This window comes from Canis lupus, chromosome 1, assembly GCF_048164855.1.
Source record: "Canis lupus baileyi chromosome 1, mCanLup2.hap1, whole genome shotgun sequence".
Lineage (NCBI taxonomy): Eukaryota > Metazoa > Chordata > Mammalia > Carnivora > Canidae > Canis > Canis lupus.
The window spans coordinates 72,968,443-72,988,712 of NC_132838.1; the positions used below are offsets into that span (position 1 = coordinate 72,968,443).

At 40.6% G+C, this 20,270-nt stretch overlaps 1 long non-coding RNA gene across 1 annotated transcript; it reads left to right on the forward strand.

The window, feature by feature from the left end:
• The first annotated feature begins 2,003 nt into the window (after positions 1–2,003).
• Positions 2,004–13,212, forward strand: LOC140619417 (uncharacterized). Its single transcript, XR_012019344.1, has 3 exons — positions 2,004–2,051; positions 10,906–11,172; positions 12,920–13,212. It is a non-coding gene; the product is annotated as an uncharacterized lncRNA (long non-coding RNA).
• Positions 13,213–20,270: the final 7,058 nt, after the last annotated feature.

Below are 20,270 nucleotides of genomic sequence, written 5' to 3' on the forward strand. Positions count from 1 at the left end.
CACCGGTGAAGTGTTAATTTACACAGATACAGGATTGAAGCAGCAAATTTCGAGGATGTTATATCTTAAAGCTCTTAGGCCAGGAAAATGAGTAGGATGCTAAAACACTGTGTTATAATTGTGTCCCCTGATCATATAGGTTTTTTGAGCTGGTACTTGGTAATGTAGTTGACTTTGGAAAGGAATACATCCCTTTGGCAGGGACCTAGAGTAACAGACTGGTTATTTCTGTGCATTGAATTTCCACTTCTAGAGCTAGTCTCAGTCAAAGCATGGAAGACTTGGTCGAGGTTTAGGCCACATCTTGGTGATATAATGAAAGGGTATGGCCAACAGAAAGTAGGGAGAAAAGGAGACAAGCCCCACTTAGGCAACATCTTCATCTTATAAAAGGGGGAGTTGCTGGAAGAAAAGCTAGAGATTCAAGTGTACTATTTATTATGTTACAATATTTAAGTACAGTATATTATTTATTGTTAAACAATAACCCATAGAAAATTTAATAATGATCATCTAACTCTCAAGCACTAAGGAAGTAGAAAGAAGAAATGGGAGAAGCAAAAGTCAACTAAAACACCGTCTTTCTTACCAGAGTTAGTAAATAATCTTGTGTCAAGTCAAGAAATTATAAAATAAGCATAAAATACAAAGTCGTGATGGAAACCACCAGAAGAACTCAACACAGAAATCTCATTTTATTTTTTCAATGACTGGAACAGAGTGAGGGAGGTTTTGGGGGAGACTGCGGATTTCATCAGAAGCTGTTCTGTGTCACTCACTGTCATGAGCACAGACTGATAAAAAGTCGAGAAAAAGATGGTGCTATTGTGGCATAAAGATGTCGTCTTCCCATTCTTTTTAGGCAAAAAGTGAGCAATAGCCTCAGAATTATTTGTTTGGTGAGCTTTCGGAAAATTGAATTGTTGTTTACATTTGTTTTGTGTTTCAAGGGCCTTAGAAACTACTTGGCAAAGTTCAACTACTTAGCAAAGAGATATTTTAGAACAGGGAATGAGGAGGAGAGAGAGAAGAAAAGAAGCAAGTCCAGGGTCACTTCCTTGGTGCCATCAGTAGTGGAAATAGCTCCCACCAGGTTTAAATGTCAAGAACCTTAGTACTGACCCAAATGCTTGGTACACATGGAGAAAAACATCCTACCAGGTCTCCCCAGCCCCGCTCTGTAGCTTCCTGTCCTTCTTATTCTCTGCCTCTCTATACTGAGGCCCTGTTTATTTGGCACAAAGCAATTTGCAATTTTTCATTTCTCTTCACTTTTCGTCTGTATCAAATTTTTCCAGACATGAGTATTATCTTCAATGGGTCATTTGTCAGCTGCTGCATTTAAGGAGGGTATGCCATCTGCATGGGGGAAATGATTTTTTTTTTTAAAACCTAGAGCCTTTGGTCTCAACATCAAATCAAGGTTCCTTATTCTCAGTAAGTTCACTGCCAGAGAGAATAAGAATAAATCCCTCTCTGTCCAGCTGTTCGGTGAGTGCAAATAAGCAAGGGCTGTGAGTGGAAGACTTCTGCTTTGCTCTTCATTTTTCTTTCTTACTTGAATTGCATTTTCCTTCCCAATCAACAACTGTGATGGTTCAGCTTGCTCATATGAATTAAAAGCCTTCCACGCATAAAAGAGACCCTCTTAGGGTTAGAGAATCATGCCAAGCTCAGATACACTTGATAAGGGATATGTCTCCAGTCACTGTCAAATTGCCTTCTTTTGAATGCACTGTCTTTCCTTCTCATTCAAGGATTTCCTCCCAGCACTGCCTAGTCTCATATCATCCTGGGATTGCATTCATTTGCAAAGGGCCGAGAAGTAAGGGCTGGGCGGGCGGGGCGGGGGTGGGGGTGGGGAGTGGGCAGTAGTGTGAGCCTCTGATATAGGAAGCCAGGTGGGTTACACCTGTCTCTCTCTCCCCAACTCGCAGAAACTTTGAGCAATACAGACACTAAGCCCTCACAATTGTTGCTATGGCATTGAACTGTGATGACAATGACAGTTGTGACTTCATTGAAGAAGGCAGAACAGCTGGCAAGTCCTGGTGGGTGTGCTCCTAATTTGTGCGCAGATAGCTTTGTAGTTCACAATAGGTTCCGGCTGCAGTGACTCAAGCCAGACAAAAAAATGCCCTTCTATTGAAAATGTGGCTTCCTTCTCCCCATTGAAGTCAGTGTCAAAATTTGCTTTTGTGAGGGCCAAAGGGCTGAGTCCAATGGTTAAAAAAAAAAAAAAAAGGAACACACACACACACACACACACACACACACACACACACAAAAGGCAGCGTTCAAGGCCTACCACACTTTTCTCATGAATTCTGAATGCCCACGGCCTTTTCTTGGCTGATCAGTATACAGAACAAACTTGACAATCACAGATGTGATTTCTGAAAAATGCTGGCATCTCTAAAAAAGAGAATTCCTTAATTGCCAAATTAAAATTTAAGAATTCTTTCTATTTGAGAAATCACCTTTGGGTCTATCTGGAACAAGATGATGCCTTTCTAAGACTTCCTGAAATGAAAGAGCAGAGGTGTGTGTACATGGGCCTAGGTGGAAGTGGGGGAGATGGCTAACTAGGTAGTTAGCTTGTACCTGTTCAATTTTATAACCTGATGAACTGATCTTGCCTATCATACAATCCTTCTTTTATCATGTTAGTCCCTCTAGTGGACATCTGTCATTTTCTGGCCACCCAGTGGCCATTCTGTGTTGCTAACAGTACTTATATATTCCTTCAAGAAATCTCTTCCTCTTTCTGAGCCCTATGGCTTAAAAGGGATTGACTCCACCTTCTTCTCCTGGTGTGGACTCTGGCTTAAACACATCAGCTTTTTTCATTTACTTACACACTTCCCCCACTGGTTCCTAGATAAGCCAGTAACCCAGTCAGATCCATTGAGACACAAGGAGACATTGAGACTTCTGAGAAAGAAAAGCTTCCTTTTTCTTCCACAGGTGCTACCAGAAAAGATGTTCACTCTTCTGCTGGAAGGTGTAGGAGGAGATCTGGGGTCTGGGATTACTATAGTCATTTTGCTACCATAAGTGGAGAGCCTGGAGTTGCCAATGAGGAGGGTGGGCTGGGAAAGAGGGACAATATGGCATCTAAGGATGGAGCTGACATAGAGAAGATAGATTGAACCTCACTGGAGGCCAATATCACCTATAGATATTTTCATTATATAGGCCAAGAAACTCAGTATATTGTTTGGGCCAGGTCAAGTTGGCTTCTCTGTTGCTTATGATAAAAGAGTCCCAAGGACGTAAGTCCCCAGTTAAGAAACTTCTGTATCTTATCCATTGTCTACAAAAACAAGTTTAAGTTCCTTAGCTTTGCATTTGAGATAGTCCATAACTGGAACATGGCCAATCTTTTATTCTAGTAACATGACTTGTAACAGTTCCTGCTTATTTATCCCTCTTCTCTGCTTACCCATCCTTAAAGGTCACTGCCCTTAAATTTTACATCTTCCTTGATCCTTCTAACATATACTTATCTCTTTTGACCTCGTTTCCCCCTCATATTCTTTCCGTTCTTAATTTAAACTGCTGTATTTTTCTGCTCTTCTCATAGGTTGTCTTATGTTGTTAATCATTTTAATATGTGTTTAGCTTATCTTTTTGAGGGCAAGTATAATACCTTTCTATTAATGGCTATCTCCTAGCACCTAGGACCATGCCTTACCCATAGTAGGCATTAGTAATATGTTCTGGGTAGTTGGTAATAGTCACATGTTTTGACCAACATCAGCACAAATGGTTATGTCTGGGTAAGGCTAAGGACTCATATACTACTTAGATATATGAAAAGAATAAAACCAGAGGAGTCTGACTAAATAATTTTCACTTCAGAATTAAATAGGGCTACTCCAATTTAATAAAACCATTTATATGAAACATACTTGGTTAGTGGACTATAACCTAACTCTTAACTCTTCAAATCACAGGGTTCATGCAAACAAATGAGGTAAGCTGATTTGACTAATATATCTCTATTATGAAAGCCCACTGGAGCTTGCTCAGTTACAAATAGGTATCAAGTGGCCATGTAATACAGCCCTATAACTCAAGAGCCGCCTGTGGTCAAGAATATCTGCCAAGAAGGTGTGTGATTTGGCAGTCCCAATCCTCCGTTCTTTGTAAAGCCTTTGAGTGATGACTGGTCATTCAAGAGGCCTCCAGACCAAAAAGCCTGGAGAATGGCTATGTGATGCTGTTCACTTCATCATTTCCTGCATTGTTTCCCACCTATGTTCCTTCTGGCTTCATGGTGTCTGCTTACAAAGAGGAGTAAATGCTTGTATTCTGCTTGGCTTCCATGTAGATTTTATTGTGGCTCTGTAAAGCTTTATGACATTCTGTGGCATATTTCCCTGGCATTCCAGCATAACCCACAGTACAGTGGAAAGAAGCTGTCCGTAGCATTTCATAGTCTGAACATTTAATGACATCATTCTGTAAGATGAAGGGAAAGCTATAAGAAAAATCTAATTTGGCTTGCTCTAGCCACAGTTGCCTTAATTAGCCTCCATTTCTAATGTAATTAAAGGAATAAACCTAAAGATGGTTGGCCAGGAAAATTATGAGCTTTCAGGTATGCTTGGTTATGTAATTTTTCTGCTGGTAGAAAATGTTGTTAAGCCACAGATTTGCTCTCTATCTTGAGAACACAGACTAGAAGGAGAAAGAAAGGTACACACATAAATTTTTTAAAAGGCATTAATGTATGCTATGTGATACCATCTCTATCTTGGCATCTCCTTTTTTCCAGAAAGCATGAGCACTTTCTCTCTGCATTGGTTTCTCCTTCTCCTTGCTGTGAGCCTTATAACTTTGTGAAACATAAATAGGTAATACTGAGCTGGATTGTATCCATCTTTCACACTAAGCTGCATTGTCTGTGTTGGCATCCCTGTGGAGTAATCCTTAGGCAAAGAAGCATTTGGAACATCAAATAGAATAAGGCACATTTTCTCCTACGTGTGGGTTTTATTCTTCTAAGTAAATAGATGCTTCTAAAGCAGCCAAGTCTCCATTTGGTGTATCTGAGTAGGAGTCTGATATTTGCACTGAGAAATACTGAATTCCTAGAACACCAGGAGGTGATTCAAGAATTTTCTTATGAATCAGTTAGACTTTAAATCAATTATTTGCATATTCATGAGCAGATATATTTCTCTAGTATACCCTAAGCATGAAGAAAAAGAGCATCAGCTATCAACTCTCCCTTTTCGATGGGCATGTCTTGTGATACTCAAGGATCTTGGGTGATTCTAAGATCACTTAAGCAGATTGGACAGAAGGCCCTTGGGGCAGCTAACTACCCAGACCTTTAATATCTGTGGAATTAGAATAGTCACAGCCTTGCTAAGGTCTCTGGTATGCTGTGATCTGTGGAGTTGAATCATATGCTGTAAGTCAGCAAGTTACTGGCTAGTTGGTGGGCCTACCCAGTCACCAGCATCCCCTTCCAAAGTATCTTTGTCGCTCTTTAACTCATGTAGGATATGCAGTGACTCTGATGACCTGCTATAAGAGTTTGTCTAGAAAAATGGCAACTTCTCCCCCCTCAAGAAGTTGCCTTGGCCCCCATAAAGACCATGAATACTGCCAATAGATATGAAGAAAAAGTGAAAAGATATAACAAAGGAGCGATATTTATGATCAATCTCTTGAATATCCAGGCGACAGGGCAAGCCACTTCACCTCTCTATCTGAGTTTTTTTTTTTTTTCTATCTGAGTTTTATTTTTCCTTCCTTTCTTCGTTCCTTTCTACATCCCTTCATTTATTCAACAAGTATTTGTAGACTACCTACTATGTTTCAGGTGCTGGTCTAGGCACCAGGGATATAATGGTGAACTAAACAAAGTCAGTGTCCTCATGGAGTTTATACTGGTGGAAAGAGAGCAGAAGACAGACAGACAGACAAGAAGTTATAATACCTGAATACTTTTAAGTCAGTTCAGTGAGACAAATGAAGCAACTTTATTCCGATTCTACAGATAAGATTTATATTTAATTGCATGAAAATAGGGAGTCTACCTTTTAATTAGCTTTTATGAAATATTCTGAAGGGCTTATTCTGATGCTTTTCCTAGTGCAAATTCAAAATGACCCAGAGGCAGAAGAGGAAAAGAGGGAGAGCCTCCACTTACTAACTACATTACCTACAGAACTCATTTAGCTTCATAAACTCAGTGTGGCAATAACACTTTCCTAATTACTTCTTGGGTTAATCTAAGAACCAAACTAGGGTGAGCTCTGGGACAGAGCACTGAAAATACAAAGGCATGTCGATTGGTGTAGTGATGTCAGTGACAAGAAGCAGAGGTGGGGAGTAATGAATATATGGTCATTTCTCCCTGAGTTTCTTTTCAGATTCTAAGGGAGTCCAGATTTGACTTAATATGGCACCATTGACAATTTCAGAAAATGTGTTGGACACCATATACCTAAACCCGATTATTGACAGACACTGTTCCCTATGGACTCACTTAATTCCTTGAGGGGAACATCACTTCCAGCAATGGGCATTACCAGACCAAACTGACGAATTTGATAAAACCCTACCTCACCAGCATCTCTGCGGGAATTCTTACTCAATTTGCATTTGCCTTGTGTTCTTTAGCACCAATATTAATATTTAAAGATATATAAATGATTGTCATTAATGGAAATTAAACAGAGTATTGGTGAAATAAAACTGTTGATAGAATATATCTTCCTTGATTCTCAATCTGTTTTGGATTGAAGACAAGAAAAGACATATTAGCAAAAGAAAAATTGGCCTAAATGTGAGAATACTTGGCTTTAAATATATATATATATATATATATATATATATATATATATATATATAATCTCATTAAGTATTCAGAGAATGGCAAGAAGCCAGGAAAGCACTCAGTGGAGATTTCCATTCCACTCCCCACGTCTTGTTTGCAGAATGTGTACTTTTTGTCTTAAAGCACCATGTTCCCAAGTTGAGAGAGTAGTCTTTCTTACTTCTATGTAAATAAAATAGTTAACTATGAAACAACCAAATTTTGATAGGAAAGACAGATAAGTAGATTAATGAAAGTTAAGCTAACAGATCCTTTTCCTCTCTAAGATCTTGTCCTTGTTAGGGACGACAGTCAAGCTGAACCAATGCAGCTGAAAGCTAATTGACTTTGTTATTCCCAAAGCATGGGAATGAGGCTGGTAAAGAGACCAGGATCAGAAGTCATACAGGAATGGAATGATTTTTATTGCTTCTGTTATATGTGTGAGGGTAAAAAATTGCTTTCAACCCAAAAAAACATGTATGTCATGACACAGCAATAAAAAGGGATAAATTGCTGATAGGAGAAATAACACGACTGAATCTCACAAGAAGGCACAAAAGAGTGTATACGGTATAATTCCATTTATATGAAGTTCAAGAATATGCAAAACCAATCTGTGAAGAGGTCAGAACAGCGATTGCCTCTGGGAGGGGGGTATTGACTAGAAAGGGGCACAAGGGAACTTTCTGGGGTGATGGGAACATCTTATATCTTGATCTGGTAGAGAAGTTTATACACACATGTGAAGTTATTGAGTTGTACCTTAAGATTTGTCCACTTTACTGCATGCAAGTTATATCTCATTTACTTTTTCTTTTTCTTTTTTTTTTTTTTTTCATTTACTTTTTCAAAAAGGTCATCACATTTAGGAGCCACCTGAGGATGCTGTTATTTGTAATAGTAACAATGATTGATAGATTTTTAACATTTGCCAATCTACAAAAGACTTTCATATGCATTATCTCTTGATTCTTAATAATCTTTTTATTTTTAAAAATATTTATTTATTTATTTATTTGAGAGAGAAAAAAAAAACACAAGAGGGGGAAGGGGCAAAGGGAGAGGGAAAAGCAGACTTCCCTGTTGAGCAGGAAGCCATGTGGGGCTCAATGCCAGGACCCAGGGATCATGACCTGAGCTGCAGGCAGAAGCTTAACCAACTGAGGCACTCAGGTGCCCCTATTTTTAAAAAATTTTATTTATCCATTTGAGAGAGAGAGAGAGAGAGAGGTGAGGGGCAGAGGAAAAGGGACAAGTAGACTCCCCACTGAGCAGGGAGCCCAATATGGGGCCTAATCTCAGGACCCCAAGACCACAACCTGAGCCAAAGAAAGATGCTCAATGGACTGAGCCACCCAGATACCCCATTATCTGTTGATTCTTATAGGCATCTTTGATGTTAGATGAGGAAAGTGAGGAGGAGAATGTCCTTCTTGTCCCCATTCCAACAGCCCAGGGATACCAGAGTGCTTCAGTAACAATGTTTCTTAATGGAGCCACAGATGGCATTTGATCAAGACATGTCTTCATTGTGTGGCTCAGTTCCATGAATTGGAAAACATGTGCTGTTTCTGGCAAATGCTCTTCCATGAAGGCCATTGGGCTGACCAGAAACACCTTTGCACATATTCAGACACCCCAGGAGCACACTACAGCCCTTGGCTTAGACCCTTGGGTTTACTACATTCCTGGATAATGGGACCCGAGTGTGAGTTAACTCCTAACTCACAGGGGACCTAGAGCTCCCCTATGACATGTTTTTTTGGGCACTCATGCAAATGAATGGGATATTGGGCAGGGGGCTCTGGTTGGAGCCACTGTCCTTGCGTTGGCTTGAGATCTACCACATATATCCTTTCACCTTATTCATGGCCCAGAATCACTAGGCTATCAATGTGGTTTTGGGGTGGAGCTTTAGCCCACAGTTTAATCCCTGGGGGTTCAATGGTCTAAGCATATTCCTTTTGTATTGCTCCACTAGGATCAATATCTGGAGCTCCCTTTAGCTCTGGAACACAGAGGGTTAGCCAGGATTCCTAAGTCTGCTCCATTCTCTCAGAAGCAGAGCCTCCACTTTGTAGAATTTTTGTGGGGCCTTCTGCACTAGAGGGGGCTGCCGAAGGTCACATGAGATTGGTTAAGGGCTTGAGACCATCTCTCCTTGCCTAATTAACTCTTGCTCTCCATCTGCCACACCCTGGGTTGGCAAACCATGGCCCATGGTCAAAATCTGGCCCACTGCCTCTCAGCTCAAAGATGTTTTTAAAAATATTTCAAAAGGTTACATTTAAATTGGTTATATAAGCATCTGTACAAAATATCCTTGATTTGTCTCATGGCTCACAAAGTCTAAAATATTTACTGATGGTCTTTATAGAAAGATCTTACTGACCTCTGCACTGCCTTTATGCTTTATTCCAGTTAGTATTCAGTAGAGCTCTGACAGAGTCTGTGAACAAAAGCTCCCCAGTTGGGAGCACTTGTGAACTTTTTTTAAAAGCTGCAAGAATGGGACAATAAAGAGATCAATTCTATTAAGATATCAACCAAACCTATTAGGGAACAAGGAGAGTTAAATGCTGATGTAGAGACAATCAAGCGCATATATGGTGCCATCATTTAATTTATTAAAACAAATTTTTAATTCTAGTGTAGTTAACATACTGTGTGATATTAGTTTCAGGTGGTACAGTACAATGATTCAACACTTTCATCCATCACCCGGTGCTCATCATGACGAGTGCCCTCCTTAATCCCCAGCACCACTTTAACCTGTTCCCCCACCACCTCCCATCTAATAACTTGCCATATCATTTTCAATCAAATAGCTGCATTTGATTGTCTTCTTACCTATGTCCCTTTTCCCCGACAGCTTGAGGACCAGCTCCTATACTGAGCTGGTTGACATTAAGAAGATCACTCAAGAAATGGCAGAACATTGATATAAAACTTCAACAATCTGCTTAATTGATTGGATTTTCACCTTGGGGTTCTTATTGCCACAGACCATTCATCCATCAACAGGCATGAGTGAACAGAGATAGAGGACAGAATAGTCCACTCTCCTGAGGAACTCAGTGACAGGCAAACAGACATTCACTCAGCAGTTGAGACAGAAGTGAGGGGAGAGATATGTGACCTTGCTGGGACAGAGAAGGTGAAGCCTTCCAGTAGTCTAGGTCTTGAAAGATGAGTCCACCCTCCCAGTGATCAAAGATGAGGGAGAAGGGCATTCTAGGCAGAGAAGAGCATGAACATCTATTGTGTGTGTGTGTATATATATATATATATATATATACACAAAGTAAAAAATATATATATATTTTATATATTTTTTTACTTTGTGTCTAAAAAGATATATATATCTAAAGATATATATATCTAAAATATATCTAAATATATATTTATATCTATCTATCTATATATTTTATATATATTTTTTACTTTGTGTCTAAAAAGATAAAGTTTATGAAGGCATGGAAGCAAGACAGAACTTGGAGTGTTAGAAAACAGTAGGGAATCTAGCCTATAAGGTATCAAATGTCAGGGCAAGTGAGGAGCCTGGAGATAGGGGCCAGCCCTTATAGGCTGTTGTCTTAGGTTGGGTTCCCCTGGCAGCCAACCCTGAGACAACATGAGGTAGGTTAGAGATAGTGTGACTCTTGCTACTTGTCCCCCTGAGACAGGTGGAGTCTTATTCCCAATGCTTTAAATCTGGGCTGAATGAATTTAGTGACCCATTTGAGAATGCGGTAGAAGTGCCATTAACAATTTTTTTTTATTGGAGTATAAGTGACACATAATGTTATATTAGTTTCAGGGGTGCAACATAGTGATTCAACAAGTTTATACATCGTGCTATGCTCAGGACGAGTGTAGCTCCCATCTGTCACCATACAATGCTGTTGCAATACCATTGACTATATTCCATATGCTGCACCTTTTACCCTGTGACTTACTCATTCTACAACTGGAAGCCTGTATCTTCTCCCCTTCACCCATTTTGCCCATCTCCCCAACTCTCTCCCCTCTGGCAACCATCAGTTTGTTCTCTATATTTATAGGTCTGATTCTGCTTTTTGTTTATTCATTTGTGACTGGGACTGCTGAGACTAAGTCACAGCTTCTGCCTGAGTCTCATGGGACATCCTCTCTCTGGGATCCCTGAGCGGCCAACCCTAAAACTGCCATGTCAGAAAGACCACATGGAGGACAACAGTCCCAACTGAGTCCAGCCTTCGAGCCATCCCTGAAACCCCTTCAAAGCCGCAGACACAGGAACGAAGCTGACTCAGATAATCTGGGCTTGCCCAGTTGTTCGTTGAATACCAGTGAGTAACTTTAATCATGGCACATGGGACAGAAGACTTTGCTGAGCCCTTCCCAAAGCCCCGACCAGAACGTTGTGAGATAAAAGAAAATAGCTGTTGTTTTGTCACTAAGTTTTGAGGCAATTGTCATGCCTAGCAATAGATAGCTGCATTAATTGCCTAGGGCTGCTTAACAAAGTACCACAGACCCAGGGGCTTAAAACATAGAAATTTATTATCTCACAGTTCTGGATGCCAGAAATCTGAAATCAACGTGTCGGTATGCTCTCTTTGACGGCTCTATGGAAGAATCTGTTCCATGCTTTTCCCTTAGCTTGTGGCGTTGCTGGCAATCCTTAGAGCTCCTTGCCTTGTCGGAGCTCACTCCGATTTCTTCCCTTGTCATCACATGGCGTTCTTCCTGTGTGTCTCTGTCATCACATGATCTTCTCTTCCCCTTGTGTGTCTCCTCTCTTCTAATACACGTCATCATACTGGATGGATTAGGGCCCACTCTGACCAAGTGGGACCTCATCTTAATTACATCTGTCAAGAAATAAGGTCACATACACAGGGACCTAGAAGTTAGGAATTCAATATATCATTTTGGGAAACACAATTCAACCTACAACAATAACAAAAGCACAAAGATTTGAATACAAATAGTTTAATTTGGGCAGGAGTGATTCTAGGAAGGAGGAGTGAGGAAGCAAGACAGGGAAGGGAAGGAAGCAAAAATAATGTGCATTATGGAGCAGATTGCTACTGTGGGCAATTCAGGTCGATTCCATTGGGAAAAGTTGGGAGATATTATGGAAAATACCTCAAAGTTATTCTCTCCCTCTTCCCCTGTTTCCCTGCCCCAGGGACCAGGAAGATGGAGAATTTATCCTTTAATTCCCATTTATCACTGAGTGAGGGCTGCTCCCTAGGAGCATTAATTTCCTGGCACTTATGGCCCATTGCTCACAACTAAGAAATCCCTCAAGTGAAGAGCAGCAGGTGCTTACAGTTGCATGCTTTGGGCATATCCTGGAACAGCCAGCACTGGGGATATGAGTGTGGCACTGATCATCTTTGTGGTAGCCAAGCTGAAGAGGTGAAATTTTGTTCTAAGTGTGTGGGGGCTGGAGGGAGTTGATTGAGCTATTTAATGCAGCACAGCATTGTGCTTTTTTTTTTTTTTTTTTTTTTTTTTTTTTTTTTTTGAGCATTGTGCTTTTATTTGAATTATAAATCACTCTGATGGGACTGAAGGGGGCTACACTCTCCAGTTAAGAAGCTGTGTCTATAATCCAGGGGAGAACTCATTAAGGCACAAGCAAGTGCAATGATAGGTCAGATATAGAGGAAGGGATGGACTCAAGATATATTTAGGAGGTAGACAACAGGAAATACAAAAGGAAAGGAAGGATAAATTTGAGGAACTCCTAGGACCCTAAAGAAACTCTTTAACATTGAGCTAAGCTAAAAGTGAAATCTTATCTTTCATGCAGAGAGAATATAGATGTGATTGTAAACTGCCTCGGGCCTTTGCACAGGCTCTTTCTCTCCCTGCAACATCTTCCCCCCAACAGTCTCATGACTTACTCCCCAGCATGTTGTAGGTCTTTGCTAAAGAGGCCTTTCCTGATTGCTTAATGGAAAATTGCACTGTCCTTCCTCCCTTTGCCCCATTCTGCTTTACCTTTCTCTACTTCTTAAACTTGGATATACATTCATTTTAATTGTGCATTTGTTTACTGTCTCCCCCACTCTCTGTCTCTAGAATACAATGACAGGATTTTTATCTGTGGTAGCTTCATCTCAGCATCTAGAACAGGACCTGGCACATCGAAGGAAGTCAATATTTGTTGAATGAATGAACAATGGAAAAAATTGTTGAACACAAATGGACTATAGCTTCTTCTGTTTTCTAAGAAGGAGGGGTGATGGCAACACAGTTTATCCTTCCAAGGGAAGGTAAAATTTCTTTATCACTCCATTTCCCCTGCAGAGTGATGGATGAAGAAGAAAAGAGACATCTGCTTGGCCCAAGTGCAGGTAGCACTGTTATATATGCAGGAGGAGGCCTCTTAGGGAGTGTAGCCAGAGACAAGGGTGAGTGCAGGCAATGTTGGTTTTCAGAGGGAAATAGATCAAAGAGCAGAGAGGAAAACTTCACTCAGTGACTCCGTTTTATGGTGTTTGGAGTTTCTGTAAACCCACTCTGTTTCCTTACAAATTTGAACAAAGTCTGCTACAAGCACAGGCCTTGTGTGAAGTTTTGGGGAGAAATTGAGGAAAGGACCCAAATTCCACACCTGGGTTGCTACATTATGGTGCAGGGGGAGCAAGTAGGGAACCTGAGATGACCCAGAAATGGGACTCAGAGAAAGCAGAATGATGAAGTTGGGGATGGCCCTGAGAATACAGAGCCCCAAGAATTTGTGGGAAATTCAGGAAATGCTTTGGAATGGATATTGTCACCCCTGTCACATGGATTGCCATGATACACCACATGCATATGGCATTCTATAATTCCCCAAATATTTTCAGACACTACGTCATTTTGATTTTCACCTTATACGACAGGATGGTTGGGTAATTTAGCCAAGATCACATGTGTGTCAGAGCTGGAGCTCAACGTTGGATCTTAAGACTGCAAGTCAAATGCGTTACCACATTATTCTTGGCTGTTGCAGATACCATATTTGAGCTTTGAGCTGTTTTAAGTGGCACAATAACTTGATACTTATGTCTGGGCACAGCTTTGAATCCTTGTTCTGGGAGGCTGGTCTGCAGGAGGGAGCCTCCAAGCTAGTGAGTGAACCTGGCCACTTGTCTGGCAACCACAGCTCAGCTCATTTCCATTGTTCCATCGTGTGGCACATACTGGAGGGTTTGCAGAGTTGGAAGACCTTAGGATCTATCTAATGCAAAGGGCAAAGGGCCAGACTTCCCTTTTCCACAATGTTTTCAGGAAGGAAAATTAAGAGATGCTTAAAAAAATGAAATGATTTCAATTTCTCATAATGTATTTGGGTCTTTCATGGTTAAAAGCATGAATGGAGCATAAGTCTGGGTTTGGAAAGTGTGGGAATATATATTTCCACAATCTTTTCTCCATTTAAGCTGTTGCTATGACATCTTACCCAAAGTATCCTGACTCTTTTCCCAAGAGATTGCTCTTCTGGGAAAAAATGCAATGATACTCAAGTTAGAAATGGAGTGTGCCACAAATTATACTCAACTCTGCTTCCTTGGGTTGAGGAAGGAAGGTGTTTGTAGTTATAGTTACAATTGGAGCAAAGATATTTTATATGGACTTAAATTAAAATGTGGGAGAAATGCCACTTAAAATTTTCTTTAACATATATGCTTATGAATCCGGCTGTGGAATGGGAAATAAACATCTATTTTTTAATTCAAGTAATAACCCACAAAAAGAACTCAGAGTGGCAATGGCATGAAACTTAGTTATTTACCCAGATCCATTATAACTATTTTTTCTATCTTTCTCTGGATGGATAGAGCCCCAAAGGTAAATTCATGGAAAATTAACACCGAATCTGTTTCTGGTTAGTGAAACTAAGTAAATGGGATTTGGGGTTATTTCTTTGCTTTCTTCCTTGTACTTTTCTTTTTTTTTTTTCCTTGTACTTTTCTGTATTGCTTGATTTTTAAAATTATGAGTATATGGGATCCCTGGGTGGCGCAGCGGTTTGGTGCCTGCCTTTGGCCCAGGGCGCGATCCTGGAGATCCGGGATCAAATCCCACGTCAGGCTCCCGGTGCATGGAGCCTGCTTCTCCCTCTGCCTGTGTCTCTGCCTCTCTCTCTCTCACTGTGTGCCTATCATGAATAAATAAAAATTAAAAAAAAAATTATGAGTATATAGTCAGTTTCAAATAGCAAATCTATTACACATTAAATTGTTACCCTTTCTTTCAGGGTCCAATTGGGAAAACAGAACCACCTTGAGTTATGAAAGGCAGGATCAGTTCTAGGAAGTAGCCCTTACAAAATGGCAGGTGTTGAGAAGTGAAGGCTTAAAAGGAGGATTAGGGGATCACAGGAGTCAGTATCATCAGTCCCAGAAGCAAAGCACATTCAGTACCCTAGGTGGGATGACCCAGAAGTAGCTGGGGGAGAAACTGTTGTCTTTGGGGCTCCACAGCTGGGATCTGGTGCTGGGCCTTGGGGCTGCCATTGGTCAGTAGGGCCAGAAGTCAGGAAGAAGAGTAAGATATGGAGCATAGGAGATGGAACAACTTGGAGCCTTCCAGCACCTCTAAGATTGTTTGTCACTGAGTCTAACTGCCACGACCTTCCAAAAGGTATGGTTGTTGCTTCACTTCCTCATGCAAATTCCTCTTTTGGACTACTCTAACCAGGAACCACACAGGGAGGAAATTCTAGGAAACATGTTTTCGTCTTAACCAAGTTGACACCGGACATCACAGATGCCATGGAGCATCGTATGTATTTGACTCTGATCAAGAGCCTTAATTAAGTGAAGTTGGTCATAAGATTCCCCGTATAGGGATGCCTGGGTGGCTCAGTGGTTGAGCATCTGCCTTTGGCTCAGGGCATGATCCCGGGGTCATGAGATTGAGTCCCTCATCAGGCTCCCTGCGGGGAGCCTGCTTCTCCCTCTGCCTGTGTCTCTGTTTCTCTCTGTGTGTTTCTCATGAATTAAAAAAAAAAAAAAAAGAATCCCCATATAATCGGTTTACCCCATTCTTCTCCTTCTTCTTCCTCTTTTTTTTTATTTTTTTAGAGAGAGAGAAAGAGAGAGCACACATGTGCAAGAAGGGGGAAGGGAAGAGGGAGAGGCTGAGAGAGAGAATCTTAAGTAGCTCCAGCTTGGAGCTCAACTCATGGCACCATCTCATGACCCTGAAATCATGACCTGAGCGGAAATCAGGAGTGGGACACTTAACTGAGCCACCCAGGCTCCCCTAGTTTGCCCCATTCTTTATAAATTTAGATCTCTGGCAAAGCCACCTGTGTGTCTATCTTGTGTCTTGCTACAAATTGTCACAATTGAAAAAAGCCAGTTATTGGAGAGTGGCTGTTTCTACTGTGGCAATAGCAGTATTTTCTACCCATTGTGTATAAATGAGGAAATCTAAACTGACATACTCATGTTTTTACCCCTCCTAATGCTGTGGTGTAAAAATCTCATGAACTCCCAAACTGTTTCTGTTCTGTTTTTACATCATCTACCAATCCGTGTCAGATCACAGAGTTTTCATCTTGAGACACACAATGTGGGCAGCCAGAAATGTCTCTAATATTGCTTTATTTTCATCCCAGTATTTAGCACAGTGGTTCCCCAACTGTCTGATAAAATGGTACAAAGACGTTCATCTTTCAATATCATTTATTTGTTCTATATTTATTAAGCTTCTACTTGGTGCAATGTAAGTGTGTGCATTTAGGATTAAACAACCCACAATAAGGGAAGATTTTCAACAATGATACCATAACACTAAAGACAAGAAAACCCCAAAGATTCAACTTGGTTATGTGTGGAAGTCATTCCCAACACAGTAACTTGAGAAATCACCAACCTCTAGACTATTACCATTTGGAGATATGATCAAAAGTGTCATTATTATGTACTAGATTAATTTTGATCACGTTTTGTTTAGTTCCCCCCTTATACTTACTTTGTGCTTTATCTACTCTTGCTTGAGGATTACGTGCTTAGGATTTTAAAAAATTTCAGGGCATTCTGAGAGTTGTCACAAGGAGGGACTGGCTTTTGTTGATCACCCTGTGAAAAGAGTCTTATTATTTTATAATAACATAATGAGTTCTTGGAACATTCTCTTTAAAAGGCTAGATGCAGCATTACAACAAAATAATGTTATTAAAATTTGATAACCTGAAAACAGCCATTTGTGGTTCGTTCAGTACTCAGGGCTCCTTCAACATAATACTCACAGTTCTCCTAAAGTGCATTATTTATGACTATGAAGGAAGGGTAAAGAACTGTAAGTTGTTAAAAAGAAATGTTGATTACTACAACACAAGCTGGCTTCTTAGGGCTTTTCCTAAGCTTACCTTCTTTCAAGAGCCTCCTAATATAGTGGAAAGAGAATGATCTTTGGGGCCTGCCAGATTTGGATGCAAAATCTTTTTTTTTTAATATTTTATTTATTTATTCATGAGAGACACAGAGACAGAGGCCTCAGAGACACAGGCAGAGGGAGAAGCAGGCTCCATGCAGGGAGCCCAATATGGGACTTGATCCTGGGACTCCAAGATCATGCCCTGGGCCAAAGACAGGCGCTAAACCGCTGAGCCAAGGATCCCCTCAAAATCTTTTGTTCTGTCATCTAGGTACTGACCACACATATGCACAGAATAAAGACTAGGACAGCATTTCCTACTGTTTTGAAAAGAATTTCTTTAATTTTGCATTAAGCAGTAGCCTAAGAAGTTCTAAGAGATGTACAAGGCTTATGGAATACCAAATGCTCTACCCTTGCCCTAGCCATGGCTCTCAAGATGTCCCCCTCGTGAGCAGCATCAGTACCATCCCAGGATTTGTCTGGGCTGCAAGTTCTCTGGCTCACCCCAGACTTACAGAATCAGAAATTCTGGGGCAGGGCCCAGCATTCCATGGTTTAATAAGCTCTTCAGGTGATTCTGATCCAAGATAATGCTTGAGAATTACTGCTAGACTATACTTGTGAAAATAATTGATAATAAAAATATTTTATAGCTATAATAGTTGTTTCTCATTTGAGCTGTGCTACGACAGTGCAGGATCAGCAGGGCAGATATTATGCCCATGAAAAACAAAACAAAAGAAAGAAAAAAAAAAAGAACAAGAGGATACTTAGGCTCAGAGAAGTTAATTGAGTACCCCAGGATCACATAGCTAGTAAGCATTAGTGTCCTGGTATTCTGTCTCCTTGCTCCTTCCAAGCTCTCTCTACTTCATTCTTTCTCAGCCCTCCCTACTTTTATGCACAAGCTGTATATAAGGGAACTGAGATGCCTGCCTCAAACCCTCAGATCAGCCAGGGACAGAAATTAGAGATTATAGCTGATAGGTCAAAATATTGGTGACAACAATTTCCAATGTCTGAACTTTTAAGTTTCTTCAGGTGAAGGGCTTAGAGTGGCAGTTCAGTTTCCCTCTTTAACAAGAAGAAAGAAACCTGCAAAGTTGGAAAATATTCACTCTAAGTGGACTCTCAGGCTAGTTAGTGGTGTGCCTGCTGTCTCCAGAATCCTTCACAAAGGTGCTTCCCAGAGCCAAATGCCTCTTGCCTGCCACCTAACCAGGATTCACAGGCTGGTGGCTAAGTGGCCTTGTGGCTAATGTGGTTTTAGGATGTATACTGCCATCTCCTGGGGATCTCACACATAGCCATCTGCTCCAATTTTAGTGCTAGTGTCCAAATCAAAGATGGGTCAGACAGTCGTCTCAACCGGACCTATGCCAATGGGCTGAAATGATGATAAGGATGAGGTTGTTGTTGATGATGACAAAACACAGAGGATGCTGGGGTTTACGGCTGTTCTCACTATTTTAAAAGCACATCCCACACAAGAGAAGAAAATACACAAGAGTGCTGTTGCTGTTTTTTAAAAGGTAGAAATGGATGGAACAGCCTTGGGGAGGAAGCAAAGGGAACCTGGAAATGTAATAATCCATAGTGGTTGGCTCTGGAACTTGAGATCATGAGGACTTTTTAATTTTTCTTCTTTGTTTTCCAAAATTTCACAGTAAACAGCTTGTAAGGTATATCATGAGCTATATTCATTTCCTAGGGCCTCTGGAACAAGGCACCACACCATGGGTGGCTTGAAACAACAAATCTTTATTGTCACACAGTTTTGGCGGCCAGGAGTTGTCATACTTTCTCTGAAAGGCCCTAGGAGAGAATCTGATCCGAGTCTTTCTCTGAGCTTCAGGCATTAAGAGTCATCCTCATTGCCCCAGTCTCTGCCTTTCTGTCATCATGTGGCTTTCTCCCTGAGCTCTATGTTTCTTCTCTTATAGACACCAGTCATGTTGGAGTAGGGGCCTTCCCTACTCCACTATGCCCTTAATTAATTATGTTTGCAATGACCTCATTTCCCAATAAGTTAGTATTCTGAGTTTCTGGGAATTATATGAATTTGGGGAGACACTATCCAACCCAGCACATGGGCTTTAGCTTCACATCTTGGCTCAGCTACTGATTAGCTGTTTAATCTTGAGCAAGCAATCAGGTCTTTCTGAGCATCCATTTTTTTCACCCATAAAATGAAGACAAGAATACCAAGCCCATAGACCTTTTGTAAGGATGAATGTAAAAGGCTTAGCATGTTCCTGGTACAACGTAAGTCCTCAGCAGGAGATAGCTATTATTTTTGCTTTCACTATTAGAAGAAAACCAACAATTAACTAATTTAAAGAGGGGCAGGGGGAAGGATCACACTGTCTCCAGACCAAAACACACTATTTAAATCAAGAGAGTATTGAAGAGCACGATTTCTACTTAACATTCTTTTCTTCTCACCTTATATTTAGCACCTAGTAAAGTATCAAATTTAGCTCAAGAGACATTGGGTTGTAGTTAACTGATTACTTCAAATGCAAGAGATAACATTTGGGTCTATTTCAGCTTCATGTGAGAGGCTTGGTAGAGATAAACTTTTTTTTAAAGTTTTAATTTATTTATTCATTTTAAGTAATCTCTAAATCTGTCATGGGGCTCGAACTTACAACCTTAAGATCAAGAGTCACATGTTGTTCCAAGTGAGCCATCCAGGTTCCCCAAAAGAAAATCTTTTAAAATCTAAGAGTAAGTTTGCTACCTTTGTCATTCTAGGGGCTCCACGACCCAGCTCTGTACAGGCCTGAGTCTCCAGGACTAGGTTCACTTTAACTCGACTCTAAGCACATCTAAGACCTTTGGTGTTACAGAAGGGACCCATAAGATCTACTTGGCATAAAGTAGGCACCCTGTCAATCTGATTAATTTGATTAATTTTGTCTTTTTTAGGGTTGGGTACATTTAGAGATGTTATGTGAGAACTCCATGATATCGACTTACTAGAAATTGTTACCATTTTAGGATGCATCAGTTTCCCAGTAAATTAGAAGCTCTAGAGGTCAGGACATCCTGA